The sequence below is a fragment of the Vespula pensylvanica genome, chromosome 2, assembly GCF_014466175.1.
Source record: "Vespula pensylvanica isolate Volc-1 chromosome 2, ASM1446617v1, whole genome shotgun sequence".
NCBI classification, from domain to species: domain Eukaryota; kingdom Metazoa; phylum Arthropoda; class Insecta; order Hymenoptera; family Vespidae; genus Vespula; species Vespula pensylvanica.
In genome coordinates this window covers 7692116-7711697 of record NC_057686.1, presented here as the reverse complement: position 1 = coordinate 7711697, position 19582 = coordinate 7692116, and positions in this window count along the sequence as shown.

The window sequence follows — 19582 nt, the reverse complement described above, 5'->3', positions numbered from 1 at the left end:
GAGAGAGAGAGAGAGAGAGAGAGAGAGAGAGAGAGAGAGAGAGAGAGAGTCGTTCTCTCTTGTTTCCCTTTTAATATATTATACATACTTCTCACGATCTTATGTACACATATATCTTACATGAGTAGTGTGAATAAAAAAGGCGGGAAAGGAACGAAAGCTTGCTTATTGAGCGTCAGGAGGATACCCTAAGGGAGATTTATGGAAGCGATTATACGCGTCACTTGTTCATTGTCTTTCATAACAATAGCTAGATTACACTTGTCACGGTTCTACCGCACGTGCCAAGTCTTGCAGAGTCCGGTAAGCGGACCGCAAGGATCTTTCTTGTTCCTCTCCTCCTCCACCCCCTCCTTCTCGTCCTCCTCCTCCTCCTCCTCCTCCTTCTCCTCCTCCTCCTCCTTCACCTTCTTCTTCTTCTTCATCTCCACCTTCTTATCATAGAATACACTTTCTTCGTGTACCTCCTCCACCCGTTGATATATCATTATATATAATCTCACCTCTCTGGCGTTATGACTTAGCAATTACGGAATTACGGGAATAATTATGAGAGAAGAGGCTCGAGATCGGCGCGTCTGCTGGCTTTATAACCGACAAAAGCGCATTATTACGGTATTATGGTGCCGATTACGAGAACGGAAACGAGGCCAGCATGTCGTACCACGACTTCTCCGTTTTGTTATTATTATTATTATTATTATTATTATTATTATTATTATTATTATTATTTTTGTTATATCGGCATCTTCGAGAAGATCTACCAATGAAGATCTACCAATGAAGAGATATCAATGAAGATCTATCATGAAAATATTTCTTGCGGAGATCGATATGTCGATCTTGAAAGATCTAGCGATGATGATGACAATGACGATGATCATCATCCTTCGCTAAGAAGAAGTTGCGTTAGAAGGTTCTCTTGTTCATTTCGCAAGCTACGTAGAGAGAACTATGATCATCCTTCTTAGAAAGCTTCTACCAAGATGGAATCAAAAGAGTATTGTGGCGTTGCTGTTTCGTGGTTAGCGTTACTGCTACCCATTCTTTCATGGCTCGACTGGTATGCGGGCCGTTTGTTGTCTATCGCAGAAACTAAGAGGTGTCCAACCTACAAACCGCCTTTTCCTTTACCTCGAGAACCCATAATCGTGTATCGTCGTTCGTGCGATACGTTTCCTGCTTCTCCTTCTTATTTTCTTTCGATTGGAAAAGTTTCTATCGATCTGAACGGACAACAAGGATTTTCTACTTGTTACTTTATCCGACGAGATACACGGATTTATTTTATCTTTTTTTTTTTTCGTTCGTTGTTTCTTTCTTTTTAAAAACAATCGTTTGATCAATCTCGACGTACGAGAACAGAAGTACAACGTACTACGTATGCGAAGTACTGTGTTTGAAAGTGAAATCGGGATCACGGAAAAAGAACGTTACGTATGTTAGGCGTGTAATTGAAGGTATCGTGCAAGGAAACGTTAGATAGACTTTTGACGTACGTGAGAAACGTCCGTCGGGGACGGTCGAAGGTGAACGTTTTCCTTTTTAACCAAATCTACGATAGAATTTATTTGTGCTTTCAATGGATCTGAAGAACTTGTAAACAGTACGACAAGGTGAAGATTAACTAAATAAGACGTTATCAATGACGTACGTTAAGATTATCTATTATCATCTGCAACATATTCTTTAACGATCTCGAAGCATATAATCACCGTATTATTACTTTCAGTTTCCTTTTCCGTTTCTCCACACCGGATATTTTTCTTTAATCATTCAACTTTTCCTTTCGAACGAACGTTCTATGAGAAAGTCTTTAAAGCAGTTAAAAAAATTTCGCTTCTTTTTTGAGCCTTTTCGATTTAAATGCATCAGTCCTTCTTTAATGGCGTAAGAAGCCATCGTAACGGTTATGCGCGTAATACGAGACTGTCGTTAGTCACGGGAGCGTTAATGCTATTGCGCCTCGTCGTCGTCGTCGTCGTCGTCGTCGTCGTCGTCGTCGTCCATCGTCATCGTGTAGTCGTCGTACGGATTGTGTATTCATGAGTTTCGCGACACATAATGCGAAAGTGCTTGGAAGTAGGTAGAGAACTCGCCACCGACGAACTAGCACTATCTATACTTACCTATCTATCCTCGCTTGCTTCTAGTAGTATATATTTACTACTACTACTACTATTACTATTACTACTACTACTACTGCTACTACTACTACTACTATTATTACTACTACTACTGCTACTCCTACTACTACTGCTATTATTACTACTGCAGCTACTACTACTACTCTTACTACTACTACTGCTATTACTACTACACTACTCTACTGCTATTACTACTTTACTACTACTACTGCTATTACTACTACTACTATTATGACGCGATGACGATGCTATAGCTATGTCTCGAGGCCGGCAGAGAGGAGGAGGAGGACTTTCGCTGGCGTTGCCATTACGAACGCGCTGGGTCGAAGCCTTTGATGCGAAGTTCGCGCGTCTCCGTGAGAAACCGCACATTTTTATTTTTTTTTTCTCTTTCCCTTCTACTCTCTCTCTCTCTCTCTCTCTCTCTCTCTCTCTCTCTTTACACACATATATATATATATATGTATGTATCTTTATATCTTCATCTCTATCTCGTTCTATAGAGAGCGTAGAAAAATGAAAAGCGCGTAGACGTCTCTGGAATTTCATGAACGAGACGTGGGAATAGTAGATATTACTCATCTCTAACTCTTGAAATATGTAAATAAATTCTTGTTATTTTGTTACTTCCGAGAATGTCTTTATTTTCTTTCTCTTTTTAACGCGATAAACATTACTCGTTGTCTAGACTAAGTTTATGTATGTATGTGTATATATATATATATATATATATATATATATATATATATGCGTATATATTGTGTATAATTTGAAGTATGTATCTCGAATGTTTACAAGTTAGTTGCGTTTAGAATGGAATGTTTGGAGTGCATACAAACTCGTGGGTACTTCTCGATCGACGAACACTCCTCCTCAACCCTCTTCTCTCTTTCTCTCTCTCTCTCTTGTGCCGGTTAACTTTCAAGAAAGGCTTGATTTACTCCATGGAGAGTTCGGATAGTTCACGCGTAGTTCAGCCAACTTGATACTGCTTCTCATCTTGCTGCCTGAAAGTACACGCTTGAGACAATGAACATTTCTATCGACTTTCTGTAATTAAGAAACACGTTTTAATAAAGATTATGAATGTAAGTAAATTTTGTAGACAACAGACATGTCCTAGACATATAAGAGCATACGCATGTAAATTAAATCGTCTTTTATTTATATATATTTATTATTTATATATATATATATATATATATATATATATATATATATTACATTTCTTATGACAGATCGAAGATCGTTGTAATTTCTTCGTGACGATTGACAAGAACATTTGCAATACGCTCGTAAAAAGATTCGCATACGTTAAGGTCCGTTCAACCGTTCAACTCTTATATATCTTTCAGGTCTATAAGAATGTACATAGACGCTATAAATACGTATAAAAGCGCGTACTCATATACGCGAACACGAACGGCGTTGCATAAAAAGATACTTAAGCATGCACGGACGCATTCACCGGAACGCTAACACGACGAAAGGCGAAACAATGAATATGATTGCTCGGATAAAATTATTTCGCGAGATCCGTTGACCTTGGACGATCAAGCTCAATGAGATGTCCTTTGCAAGATTTCCATAAGTAAGTATATATATGTTCGTATATATGTATACAGATTCGAAGAAGATGCATTCGCGTAATCGCATTAACTGAGCATCTTTAAAGTGCAACGTCAGTGACAGATAGTCCGAATGAAACAGACCGGAAAAAGTTAAGCGAATCCGTTTGTTTGTTCATTTGTTCATACGTTTGTTCGTTTTTAGTATAACGTTGCAAAAACGACGTTATCTTACGTAATAAAGTTGCTTCTCCTGGCGCAACCTCGAGAAAATCTCTACGTAAGTATGTATGTATGCATGCATGTACGTGAGAACGGGGTTTCCGTAGGCCGTCTTCGAGGCATTTTATTTAAATTCGTTGAATATTCCAGTCGTTTTACTCGAAATTAAAATAAGTTTGGCGATCGAATTTTCCAAAAGATAAGAAGGATATTAACAAATATTAGATTGCTTCGAAAATGTATTCATTTGTCATCAATCTGGGTGAACAGTATATACGTATTTTATAAACAGTAACTTACGTTTTAATGTATTTAATATTTTTGTTATTATTATGATCCAAGATTTCAATGTTGAATATATTCCAATCGTTTTTTACTTAAGTTTAAAATAAGTCTAGTGTTAAGTTTTCTGAAAGTTAAGAAATTTTTTGTTTCTTTTATTTATATAATATTTGTTATAATCGAATATTCGAATGACGATCGAATATTCGAATTAATTTGTTATATGTTTCTTTGGAGGCTATACATACATACATACATATATATATTATATAGATATATAGATTTATATATTATACATATATTTATATATATTATATATATTTATATAGATTTATATATATATATATATATATATTATATCCTTTATTAGACATTACTATTATTACCTAAGACAAATATCTCTTGAATTATTTTATTACGAACACGTAACATACATACGATACAAGTACTTGTTCTATACGGACCGAACCCACCAAGTTTTTACTATTATCGCACTCTTCTAAACATCTCATCGATTTCTAATTCCCTAGTGGATATCGTTTGGCTATAAAGAAAGAAAACTCGATGCTGGAGGAAAGGAAGTTGTCGAAGGTAGCCGGATGGTAGGATTACTACTCTCTTCCTCTCTCTCTCTATTTTATCGTCTCTATTTCTATCTTGTTGCTCGTCATAACGGTGCATCCAGCGCAAGAGCAAACGTCCGCGCGTATATCGAAGATCTAGTCGGTGGCCACTGATATTTAATACTTTCACTCGAACTCCTTGACCCGCGCACGATCGCACACGTGGACTTACGTATCTACAACTAGCAACGATTATTCTTGCGCTCTCGACGAGAGTCCACGCACAGGAAACGGTTTAGAGGAGTATTCTTTTTATAATAATCTTCTCGCCTCGTTGGAAGACTCGACATCGTTGATTCCGGTCTGTAGAAATTTCTTTTTTTACTGTTGTTTGTTTTTATCGAAGCGTTTCTACAATTATCATTCTACAACTATCATTATTTTCTTATTTCTTAGGTATTCAAAACAAAACAAAAAACGAAAGAAAAAAAAAGATATGCATATATAAATTATTTCAATATCATTAGATTGATATTAGAATAACATACGTTACGATGCCGTACAAATCGATAGATTCATCTAATATTTTTCATAACTTTTTGTAGATTATAGATAGAGGATAATTAATTGTTATAATTACTTATTACATTACACTTTTGTTTTTATTAAGGAATATATTTGTAATCTTCGAAACTAATTACTAACAAAATTTTCTTAATGTTTCAAAAACAAAACCGTAATTATGCAAATATAAAATATTCATATAAGATAAATTGCATTTTCTTTTATCGCATCTATTAGAATGCAATTATAAAGGTATAGAATATTAATGTAAGACAAATTGCGTTCTTTGTCGTTCTATCAATTAAATTCCAAATAGACTCAAGTATTTCGATCAGTACTTGATCTTTCTGCGATTATTCTATTTAGTAGAATCCCTTTGATACTTGTAAGATCCTTTTCTCGTGATTCTCTCTTTCTCTTTTTTTTTTTCTTTTCTACCTTATCGATCTTGATCCCACAGCACGGTAATACTAGTGTCTCCGTCATACGGTTCGTCGATCGAGCCATCGCAAATTATTTCGTCTAGCAGCTCGTAGCATTAATTACGGTAAAAGCTTTAGGCCACGAGCGGCTGGGAGTACCACTAGTAGGTAGACCCTGCTAGTAAATGAACCTAATAGCCGTACGCTCGTATTATCCACGCCATGTTTCCGCATTACGTAGGTACACTTATCGATATATATATATATACATATATATATGCATACATACATACATATATATCTATGTATATACATATTTATGCGTATACATAGATCCATAACATATCGAAATATATCGGACATATCGAAATTGTAAAGATTTATCGTTAAAGATCTTATGTGAAAAAGAGAGAAGAAAAGGAAAAAAGAAAAAAGAAAAAAAGAAAAAAAGAAAAAGGAAAGAAAATTCTTCATGAATCTCGAGATTTTACTTCGTAGCTTAGCACGAACGTAGACCGTGGAACGCTTTCTAGGCGCCAGGAGATGCCTATCCTTGATTTTTTTTAATCAGCTTTGCATCGACGAGCCGGCTCGCCTTCGGTTCTCCTCCTTGAGAACGCACTTACGAGCATTGTGGGAATTCTCTGGGAAAAGGCCGAGAAGAAGAGTTTACACGGCTCGCTTAGTTCGTTGCTCCAGTAAACGCATGGAATCCGTGACTACATCGTAGTTGTTACTATTGCTGCTGCCGTTGTTGTTCGTCGAGCAAGCACGCACAAATGTGCTTTAGGAGAACGTAACACAGTTTTCCTCTTTTGCTCTTTTCTCGTTAAAGGAGAGGGGAGAAACGAATAATACGATTCGCTCTATTTTAACGATGACATCGATGCGAGAAGAAAATCGATGAAAACGAGCGTCTTTACACGACATGGTCGCATGCTTTTAACTCTTCTTTTAGTTAAATGTAAAAATGGTAATAACGTACGTATTTTTCCGTAGCTTTTTACGTATTATGAAAATACAAGGACGATCTCAAAGAGTTTAACGTATCCTTGAATCTTCGAGAATAGAGAGAACTACTCTTGCTGATTGGTGAAAAAATATTTACTTTCGAAGACTCGTTTCCGTGGTATTAACAAAAAGGCTTCGAGGTTTCCTCATTCGAGATGGCATCGGTACGGTATTATTACGATTGGTTAAGTGGTTCGATAATGTTACTACCTACCTCTTCTTCTTTCTTTATCTATCTTTTTCCTTCTTAGAGAGTTAAGTACGGACGATGTTGAAATAATAAGCAATAAGGAGATAGAACCGTCGTCATTACCAACTTCGCCGTGAATATTTCGAGTCTGACATTTTCCAGTCTGATCACGAGACGAATAACACGGGACACCGTGGGACTAGAGTTCCATCTGAAAAATATAAAAGTCGGTCGTTCGCCTAGAGCAAAAGAGCTTGAAAGAGACAGTAATATTCATAATTGCGATTTGCAGAAAGAAGAGAAAAGGATTTAACGCGATAGTTCGAGTAATTACCATGACCCACTACCACTCAATCTCTCCTTTTTCAACTTTTTACGTGGAGATTGTGTAGGTAATTTATCGTTTAGAGAAAAAGATCTATGGTGTTATTTAAACGAGTTATATGAAGATTTCTTCTTCTTTCTGCGGCAGATCGAAATTTTATCATTTTCTATCTATTTCTTTTTTCTTTTCCTTTCTTTTTCGTTTTCTTTTCTTTTCTTTTCTTTTTTTTTTTTTTTTTTACCAACGAGATTTCCAATCGGCGAACGTGTACGTATGAAATTTACTTTCCGATTACAACAAATAAATGTAATATGAATGATACGATTCGAAACAGGATATTTTGGATAAATTAATGAATCGTAAAATGAACAATTGAAAGATGTAACGTTTTATTTTTCTTTGGTTTTAACATTCAGGTAATAAAATAATGCTGGATATAATTTTTTTGGTTTAGTATTCGTGCTCACGTAACATTTATAAATATTTTTACAAGTAAATAAGCATCTTACATAAATTCTATGACGTTATTCAGCGTTACAATTCATAAAGTTTCTTTGGAGTTGGTTGGCAAAAATATATATAATAATATTCTCGAAGCGATAAAAGTTTATAGAAGTGTAAAACAAATGAATTATTTATTTCTTTATTACAACAGAAGTTATATCTACGTGACGAGTTAATCTTCCGCAATCCAATTTTTTATTGTTGTAAAAAATTTGCGTATCTTACGATTATGTTGTGTTATTGTAACTTACGTTATCTTATATATATATAATTTAAAAACATAAAGGACAATAATATAAAAACTACGTAGAACTTTGGATATCAAAGAAAAATTTTCATTTTGTGTAGATGAAATGTAATAAAGTAAAACAAAACTACAGATACATACGTGTGCGACTTGGAAGTTACAGATTATAGAGGCGTTAGAGAGAATTAACTCGTTCTCGCTGCTTAATAAGTTAATACTCCTGAAATAGTGTAACATAAACAATATCATAGCTTAATAAAAGTTTGCAGTAAAAGAGATTACTTGTAATGTAGCCAACGTCACCGAAAAAAAAAGCTACAAAGAAGTAGTTATCTTCTTTTATTAGAGAAAGAGTAACGTTAATCGAGGAAATATAAGAAGGAAACGTATTCCCACCGAAAAGGGAGTTAATTCCGGTCGAATGAAGAATCTTTTGAAGCAACGAAAAGGAAAAAAAAAGAAGAAGTATTTCCGGAATCAGTCTGGAGAGGTTCGAGAGAGTTTCGATATGCTAATGAAGCGGCTCGAACGACGGGAACACTTCTTTCTATCCGGTATAAAAAAAAGAAAAAAAGGAAGCGATATTTCGTTACGAATCCTCGGCACGCACGCAGATATCGGCTCATGAACTTTTTCCATGTTTACATAATCTACGAGTAGGCTGGTGGATAAGGTCAAACCGCGTGTTCGCTATGCAAGTAAAACTTTCATGATTTTATGCTTTTTTACGGAACGAAAAAGAAGGAAAAAAAAAGAGAGATAGAAATAAAAAGAGAGAGATAGAGAGAGAAGAAAGAAAAAAGAAAAAGAAAATGAGACTCGTAGAAAATAGTCGTCCTCGTACGTTTTAACGTATCATCCAACGAGCGACAAAGCCATCCTCTCCTCTTCTCTCTTCAACCGATATTACGGTGCAATTCTGTACGGTGCAATTTGGCGCATGACGCACCGATGAGCCCATATTCTGGTGGACCAATTTGGAAAAGGTCGGGCTAATGGATCGTTCCCTTGCTCGCTCGTTCGCGAAAGAACGAGAGAGATGAATAGATAAAGGTATAGGCAGATGAATAGAGATAGAAATAGAGAGAAAGAGAAAGAAAGAGAGAGAGAGAGACGAGTAGGAAATTATATTCGTGATCACCGGATATAAATGAGGAAAGTGAAGTGACCACGTGACAATAAAAATTGGGTCACAATCGTTCATTTAATCGTTAGGAAATAGTGAAAAAAAAAAAAAATGCAGAAAAAAGGAGAAAGGAAAAGGAAAAGAAAATACTTAAGCTCGAAAGAGATTCCATTGAGTCATTAATTTCTCCTTTTGCTTTCGTTCGACCAATGTTGTTATTATGTCTATAATGTCGAACATTTTTATAAGTCGATCGTATAATACAAAATGATAATTTATTCGAGTGTATGTACGTACGTGTGTACATATACATGTATACAGATATATATATATATATATCTGTATATATCTGTAAAGGTGTTATGAAAAGTATTCGCTCTTAAATCTTTCCGAGCTTCTACGCGATGTACTCTTTTGCCTTTCCACGTTATGGTAACTTATTTCTCTACTTATATATTTGTAAGGATTTACACTATAAATTTTCATGATCACAATTTGTATCCAGGATTGATGATTAGTATTAAATGATCTTTCGAAGGATAAAACATTTTCATACGACATTATCGTCTCCAATTTTGGAAAAAATATTATTTTCTTTTGCAAAAATCATGTTTACGAACGGGTAATTTTTAAGAGTAATTTTTACTCAAATAAAAACCTGTTATGAAAATGAGGAACAATTATCTCGTGTAGAATATTTTTATCTTTCGAATGAGTTCGAGTTCTTGATCATCAAAATTGAATAAAAATTGTGATCATGGTGTAAACCCTTGCAAACCCATAAGGAACAGAATTCCTTTAAACTAGTTTCTTTGTTTGGATAAAAAGCGTGTCGCTTCTGTTTTCAATTATACAATCGACATTTTTTTCCGAGTAATAATTATATCAAGTGAATTGTAAGAACGAAAAATGACGTATTAATATTAAATGGATTCATATATAAGAGATTATTATCAGTAAAAAGTTTGTTACATTAATACGGAGTCTATTTATAAATCAATACAATAATTATACAAAATTAATTACGATTAGAACAATTTTCATTTAAATTAAAATATTAATATTAAAATTACAATAATTAGATTATATATTTATATTCCACGATAAAACGTTACTTTCAGATGTATACCTATATAGGGTTTATTATTCAAAGTTTTACATGCAATTATTTCCCAAACTATAGCTCGTTTCAAAGAATATTTCAAATAAAACTTTTCCTGTTTCGGGGATGGTATAAGAAGGAAGGGACATTTTTATTGTCTTCGCAAATATTCTCTTCAAAAATTTTAAGGTAACTTTCGTTTTTCACTTGACCTTAAACTACCAAAAGTATTATGATCAATAAACCAAAGTATTATGGTCAATGAATTCATCTGGCAATGGGATACCTAAATAAAAATTTAGGACTACCTAAATAAAAATATATTCCGTATAAAAAAACAAAGGTCACCTTGAAATCTCGAAGGAACGTTCATCTATTGAAGATTTGCAACGACCATAAGATGTCTCTTCTCGAAACATGATCAAACTTTTATTCGAAACATAATTCAAAACGATCTATATAGTTTGGGAAATAATTGCACGCGGAACTTGAAATTGGACATATTGTATACGTAACATCGTTTTGATAAAGAAACTTTTCGTAAAAAGTAATAAAACAAGGAGATAAGAGATTTTCCCTTGGAATTTCAGTGAAGAAAGAGAGAGGATCTTCCTTCCCTCGATCTTGGCCACGAATAAGGATTCCTTTCCTTCCGAAGAGTCGACTTCAAACGACTCGTTCGTATAACTTGGTTGTCGCTCTCGAACGAACACCGAATGACAGTGAAAGTCATGCGTGCGGCAGCCGTTCGTGTATGGAACGTCATTGAAGTCCAAATCACCGGAGGGAAAAAAGAAGTCTCGAGGATCGGTTTGCCTTTCTCTCGAATGAGAATGGAAACGAGAGAGAGAGAGAGAGAGAGAGAGAGAGAGAGAGAGAGAGAGAGAAAGAGAGAAAATCGCACAAGTTCTTCAGGGACTCGATTCTTATCTGACAACGCGAGTGTTACTCGCAAGTCGGATTTAATGTGCCTACCGGTAAGACGAGATCTTCTCAGTCAATGCCACTTGCACCGTGAGATCGTCGATTTTACAATGTAAGCGCAACAGTCCCGATGAACCAACAACAATCTTCGAAAGGGATATCATCTTATTGATCACGAAAAGTAGGCTAACTTGTGATGCTGTTAAGCGTTTCTCTTCTTTAACCGTGACGATGGCAGCTTGTATGTGTTATATAAATATATTCATTATTTAAATTCTTTCTGTGTATGTATTTGGAACTTTTTCCACATGGAGACCTCGATGCGGGAAGAAGCGAAACGAACGTAGAACGTGACGTTCAATAGTAAGAATATATATTTATATGCGTGTGTGTGTGTGTGTGTGTGTGTGTGTGCGTATAGTGTTCTTCCGTTTGCATAAATCGAAATACTGTATAAGTAGACGTCCCGTTGAGGAATCGACGAATTCTTCCGTTCGTACTTATAGAAATCAGGGAAAGTGAAAAATTAGGTCAGCTTGCGGATTGATACATATATATTTTTCTCTCTTTTTCTCTCTCTCCTTCTCTCTACTCGAAATAATGACTCTCGATAAATGAATGAAAAGGAATGTTTTTATGAAATAAAATTATCTCAAGTGAACGGTATTTCCAATACGATCTTGATTCTACAGTCGATTATTAATTATTCCTCCATGATTGACATTTATTATTAATGAAGTAATTATGGTTGGGATACCTTCAAAGTTACTAGGTAGAATTAGCTTTCCTAGGGAACTTAACAAACAGTTCTTGTAACAAAGTCAAAGGACAATCTTGACAAACATTAGTAATCAAGGAACCACGCTTTGGTTCATAAGACCAGTGTTATATTTAACATGACACCATAAGTGTCACGTGAAAAGGTAAAAGGGCAAAGCGAACGATTTCAAAAGGATCTTTATAGAAGTTTATCAATTATAAGCTTCTGGTAAATCCTAAATCTTGGAAAATGGAATAAAATCGTTTAATAGCTGCTGCTAATAGAAACTGTTCAGTCTGTCTTTATTTACGAATTATCAAAGTATATTACATATTGTTCATATTGTTTAATATCTCTGATACAACTTGATTCTCTCTCTCTCTCTCTCTCTCTCTCTCTCTCTCTCTCTCTCTTTGTATCTCTTTATCTCTCTTTGTTTCTCTTTGTCTCTCTTACTCACTTTGTTTGTTTATGCGCTTAAACGATCCTTCTGTTTCACAAGCGGCGTATTTAGGGGTCGGATCTATCAACGTTTGCACATCCTCTTGCGTTAGTGAAACCGTAAGAACGTATTTGTGAGGATACTCTTTGGTGATCGAAAGAAAATTGGCATGGAATAAAAGATAGAGTAATTCAAGCCCTAAACGATTATCTGAATTTTTCTCACGTCTGTGAAGAGAAAAGAGAAGAAAAGAGAGAAAGAGAAAAAAAACAACAAAAATATTCTCCTCGAGAATTCGTCGAAAATCAAGTCCAAATTTCTCCCTTATTTTTCGTTCTTTTCTTTGTGTAAATTCTTTGTTATTCGTTTTTCGATTTATTTTTCGAACCGATAGAAAAGTTTTATGCAAGAAGTTAGTGAAACTTGCTTACTTTCACTCATCTCTCTTTTTTTTTTTTCTTCGATCGATCCTACTTTTGACATTGATTCGACATTGCGATTGGTATCCGAAGATATTCTATGATATTGATGAACTCTTTCTTTCCATGTCAGTTTTCTCTCTCTCTTTTTCTTTACATTTAATATCGTCACTTACGATATTTTACTCGTAAAACAAAATACACATGCCTGTGACGATGTATACAATATTGTAAGCCTGTCATTAATGTTGCGTTTAGGGATTAATGTCGAACATGACACCATTGACTATATTTCCTCATTTAATCCGCTTATATCTTCCGAAACTGATTTGATTAATGCGGATGGTTTCTAAGAAATCTTTTGAAAAACATGTTTCTCATCAAAGTGTTTCGTAATTATTAATTTATTATTAATTATTGCATCGTTACGAATTGATCAAAGGGCACGAATAGATAGATGATCGATGTAATTATTTTTTAAATCGATAATTGTCGTATCCTTGGAGATGAAATAATCGCCATTCCATTGTCTTCATCTAACTTCTTACATTGTTTGTAAAAAGGATAGATTATGCCATAGAAGAATCGATAAAAATCGACATAATGTCTATTTATGTTTCAATTTTTTTTCTCTCTTTCTTTCTTTTTTTTTTTTTTTCTACATAATAATCTTGCCAGTAACATCATCTTACAGTTATAACTTTCCTCTTTAAAACCGAAGATAATTGCTTCCTTGTCTCGACAGAGATTTTTTCTTATCGGTATTAGCAGATCTCTTACTTATCTACTCTTTTCCCTAGAGTGATCGAGCCCTCTGATGGAGGTCGCTGTAATCACTTCATTGAAGATCGACCATTTTTCTTTTTTCCTTTCCGTCGTTCGTTTTTCTCATTCCTTTTCCTTTTAAGTCAAGGAATAAGCTCCTATTTGCTTAACTTTAAACTCAGGAAGTAAAATATAGCCTAGACTTTATCATCCGTAAAAGTTAATAAACGTAGGAGGTCGTTAGTTACATAAATCTCGACTGGTAGTACATACAGATACTCGCTTCGTAAATCACTCGAGAATGCTTTTTATATGAAAATCATGTATCTTCGTTAAAAATAGGTATATATCGAATATCAGAATCTTAAAATCGAGTCACTCGAAAAGTTGTAGAGAACTTATCAAAAAGTCCTTAATAGTTACGCGATCAACGAGTCCATTTTGAGTTCGTGGATCGCGAATGCACACATCGGAAGTAATTAAACTTTAATTAAGTCGATCCCGTGCGAACGGTGTCGTAGCTTAGTGCGGGTGTTAACGATCTTACGTAACAATTAATACTAACTTGGACATTTCTATGTAGTCGTTATTAGCACAATTTTCAGAAATACGATTTTACTTTACTAATACTCTTCATTCTATCTTTCTCTCGTACGTACATTAGGTACATAAAATTCGTTTCGAATTCAAGAAAAAGCGATATTTTAACGACGAAAAGAAAACGTTAATTATTATACGGAAATTCTGCGATTAAGAAATCGCACAAACAAACAGAGAAAGATAGAGAAAAAAAGACACACAAAACTTTCCGAGCAAATAACCGTGTTTCTTTTATGAGAAAGATTTATTCGGACGATACGGTAAGGAGCTTTCGATATCGAATAATAAATTACTCGTACACTCATTTCTTCCAACACGAGGAATTATTACTTGTTTTTCGTATTATTGATGATAAGAAGAATAGTAAAAGAGATATTGTAGGAGAAGAAGAGATAAAGATAGAGAAGAGAGAAAGATAGATAGATAGAGAGAGAGAGAGAGAGAGAGAGAGAGAGAGAGAGAGAGAGAGAGAGAAGAGTGAACATCATTCCGTCCTTCCGTATCGTAAACACATGGGTTGGATTGAACGGGAGCTGAATTTCACTCCTCACAGTCGGTAGTCAAAGGATGTTTACAGTTTGCTTACACGGGTTTACACATCAGCGAAGCTTTCAAGAACAGTGCGCGTACCTCCAGGTAGTCATGTGTTACAGGTGCGAAGTATTTCCCTGTTTCAAAATTGCTATGCCCGGGCCGATTCCAGGGAGCTTAGTAAAATAAATAAATAAGTCCCTTTGTGTATTCATTATGGAAATTTCCATGTTTATTTGTGTATATAATAGTTCGAGTAAAACAGAAATATTATTGTTAGAATTTCAAAGTATAATAAAAGAAAGATAAAATTGACTTCTATTATTATTTCTATCAAAATCGATCGATCACGAGCTTCGCTAACCTTCTGATTAATTCAAAGTCATTTTAAGCCGAGTTCTACGTCACGGAGTGTATAAGCGGCTAGTATTCATCGATCACGTATCTAAACGTTTCTCTCCTTCATTTGCCAACCGTTCGTATCTATCTCTCTAGTTTCAATTTAGTTCCGACGTTAACGTATACAGGGTGTGTAAAGGAGTCTAAAGCAAATTTTAGCGAAGTGTAATGTTTATCGATATTCACGGAGAAGTTTCGGTACTCTTTGATTGAAAATTTCATTTTACATTTATCGGTTATTGCCACGGTTTAAGAACACACACACACATTTTACACACACACATATATACACATACACACACATAGAAAGACAGAAATCTAAACTTTCATCTTAACGACAGTAAAACGTTATGTTACACGAGAGGAATGGAATATTATCCGTATCTCACGTTCGTTCTGGAAGTTCTCTATTTGTTTTGTTAAGTATCATACACATCTCTCTAAGAACTTTTTTGCAGGTCTCGTGAAGATAAATATATATATACACATAAACATTCCTAGAGAATTCTCGTATATATCTAAAAACTTTCCTGTACACTTCCTCTGCATACATACATATCTTCAATCGATTTATATTAGGATGCTGTTTTCTGACCGACCATAATGTCGCGACGAGGATTATCCATCAAGAGCGTACGAACATTCCCTATCGATTGGAAGCAGGAAAAACCGTTCCGAGTCGCAACAGCTACGACGACGTCACGTCCTAGAGAACTTCGTCATTTTAATCGCACGTAGCGTAAACTTTATTGCGGCTAAAACGTTGGATGCTGTCGCTTGTTCGTTCGTTCGTTCGTTCATTCCTTCGTTTATAAAGCGAAACTCGTTTCGTGCAATTTACCGAAAGATTGTGTGTGTGCGTGCGTGATAGAAAGAAAGAAAGAGAGAGAGAGAGAGAGAGAGAGAGAGAGAAAGAGAATGATAAGCCGTGTGTTTCTCTTTCTCCCTAGATTTTAATCTCGTTCTCTCTCTCTCTCTCTCTCTGTTCCCCTCTTTTTCTTTCTCTCTTTGTCTGTCTTCGTTATCATTGGTATCGTGCTTTCTCATTGTTACTGACTAACGAGGAATAACCTCAATGTACTTTTTCTCGGCTTATAGAATTTAACAAGGTCGTTGATTAAGCATACGAATTTTATTTTGTTTCTTTTTTCATTTATTTACCACTCGGTTTTTTACGATCTTCATTGAATGTATTATCTACCGTCTGTATTACTTAGTTTCGACCAAGAAAAGAAGTAAGAAACAATCGAGTTAAACGGAGTAAATAATTTTCTTGCATTGGTTTTTAATAATTAAGAAAAAGATAATTAAGAAAAAGAGTGAAATGACATGGACACGAATTTTGTATAAAAAATAATGAGAGGTCATGTTAGCAACTATAGCGTTATATGTTTCATGACTTTAAATGCAATCGACTTTCTCGATTATTGATATTCTTATCACGACACATACATAACTTTAGGCACGATAATACGTCGCTTACACGAATCTCCACTTCGGCCTTCCAGGCGACGCGACGTCTACTACCCTTCTGAAGCCGACGAGAAGCCTCGAGGAGAATAAATGCAAGTGTGAGTAAGTGCATGTTCTAAGAATCCGTAGACTTCTTCAAGCCATACATGAATGCACACAGATACGATTTAAGAAAATTCTTTATCATTTTCTATTCTTTGGAAATATATTCGAGAAGAAAAAAAAAAGAGAAGAGAACAGAGAACATGTAATGATATTTTATTCATTCTTCAAATTACAAGATTTTCATTTTGACTAAGATTTACGAGATGATGAATCAGACAAAAGTAATCGATTTGTTTGAAACGAGTTTTACAATTGACGTCATTGACAACGAGATTATGATGTAGGTGAAATGGAAAAGAATGATCTATTGGGAACGTGGGACAAATAATGAAGTTCGTCTCGAATTAACGTGTACGTAGGTAACTTGTAACATTCGTATGTTTCCCGTTTGTCCCTTTGTCTCTCTCTCTCTCTCTCTCTCTCTCTCTCTCTCTCTCTCTCTCTCTTTCTTCATCTTTCTCTTTCGTTCGCTGTATCGTATTTCCGGTGAGCCGTACGACTAGAGGAGAAAGACCGGAAACGTTTGGCTGCACAATAGCGAGATGGAGAACGGCAGGTGTCAATGGCGAGATATCTCTCACTCTCCAGGTCTTTCTCGCTGAGGAATTCCCGTAATTATTGATTCGATTAGGAATTCGATGCCGAATGTTCGCGCTGCGAGTGGTCTCTCACAAAGCTTGCCGATGCACGGAGAATGCAAGGAAATTACATAATTTCCGTTCTTCGAAACGGATCGCTAGAGATGCTCGCTGATGTCGTTTACGGAATCGTGCGAAGGGCCAGTTGTTTCTGACATGCGTGCAGCCCTTCGGACCAATCTCTCTGCGTCTTTTCATGAAATTGGAGAGGAGATTAGACTAGCTTGCGTCTTTCTTTATCATCTTAGACGTCTTAGATAGGAATTCAAAGGTAGCTTTGAAGAGGGTGAAAATGATTTTTTGTAAGATTTTCTTCTTTGAAAAAATGTCCAACTGTTAGTTAAGACGATGAAAATTAAATTAACGGATTAATTTGACCTCTGTAATTCTATTTATTATTTTTTTATTAGAAAAAATTATTTAATGTGTGAAATTTATTCTTATTTAATACATTTATTTTTATATACAATATTATAATATATTACAATATATATATATATATATATATATATATATATATATATATAACTTATAAAATTATCTGTATAAAAATTTAATAATTATATATATATATTTATTAATAATATATTATATTAGTATAACTATACTCTATGACAAGCATAACTAATAAATTAATCTTAACATAATGTATTTGACTAAAATTAATCTTCTACGTTATATAAACTATTAATTAACTTCGTTACGAAACAAAGGAAATAATACTTAAAATAATACAGACATATATGTTTTTAATTATGTGATTTTATGATAATATGACATTATAGAGCATTAATAAGAAACGAGATATATGATCAATCTCATCTAAATTAATCTAAAACTTTCAGGTAGTTCTACGTTCATAATAAATTCTTAACGTATGACCTCTTATTGATTGACCTTTGTTTAAATCCAACCGCGGGAAAGTAGGGACGAACGTTTTACCGAAAAGACGATCGTGATTTATCGACGCAAGGAACGAGATCGACCTATATTAGTCGCGGTCTACGAGTCCGACATGTTCTTTTGATTCGGGAAAATGGCCCTCAACGCTCGTAAAGTTTCGATGGTAATGTCGGATATTGGCTGGATATCATAATGGTCAATACAAAATGCGAGCTATAAAGTGAAATAAAGAATAATGTTCTTTTCTCTTTTGTATATTCTACGTAATCAAATATACGCATTGAAAAATTTCATTCTGTTCTGTGAAACATAACATTCCTTATGTCTTCCATAATTTTTTATTTTATTTACGCATCATATAAATTATTCTTTCCATTGCATGTTTTGTTATCATTTCATTATGCTCTTTGTAGCGAAAGTGGAACGAAATAACATAGTGTTCGACTTCTGGGAAATTTCTTCATTAACTTTATTGCTAACCATATTTAGTAAATAACTATTTTATTGCGTTAAATATTATTTAATTATTCCTTTAATATTTCACTATAATTAACATTTATAAATACTTATTACAATAAAAAAGAAACAAATTGTCAATTAACTCATATATGTAACAAATGTTTCAGCTGAAAAGCAATTGAAACGAATATTATTTGTTTTATTTCTACAACAATTGTATGTATTCTTGATTGATAAATAGAAAATAAAAGATATTTCGTTATTAATTTCTAATGTTTTAGAACAAAACAAAATAAATGAAGTTTATTCCGAGTGATAACAAGATAAGAAGAAGAAGAAGAAGTAGTTCGCTTTTGAAAGAAAGAGAGAGACAGAGAGAGAGAGAGAGAGAGAGAGAGAGAGAGAGAGAGAGAGAGAGAGAGAGAAAGATTGAAACTGAGAAGGTTATACGCGTGCTCAACTTGCGTCTTTTGGATTGGAGCCATCGAATCGTACGAATCAGCAGCGACTGGTGGACTGAACGGAGATTCGATCGAAAATGTATCGGACTTGCTGAATTACGGTAGCCCGGTTAGGAGGTAGCAGCTGACACAAATCTGACTTTCATCATATCCGATCCGATCTTCGTCGAATGTTGCAAGAATGGAATAGGAGGAAGTTTTGATACGACAGCACGTACACGAATCTATGATAAATCCTAAGATAATTTCTAAACTAAAGCGTGCCGTATTATGATCGTGCATAGAGTATTGTTATATACATCCTTGATTTCATTGTTTGCGACTCCTAAATTAATTTGCTATGACTCGATAAAGAGAAAATAAATGAAATCTTCGATGACAAATGCTTCGTTCGATGGAACGATACATCAAATCGTTCGTGTAAGACATA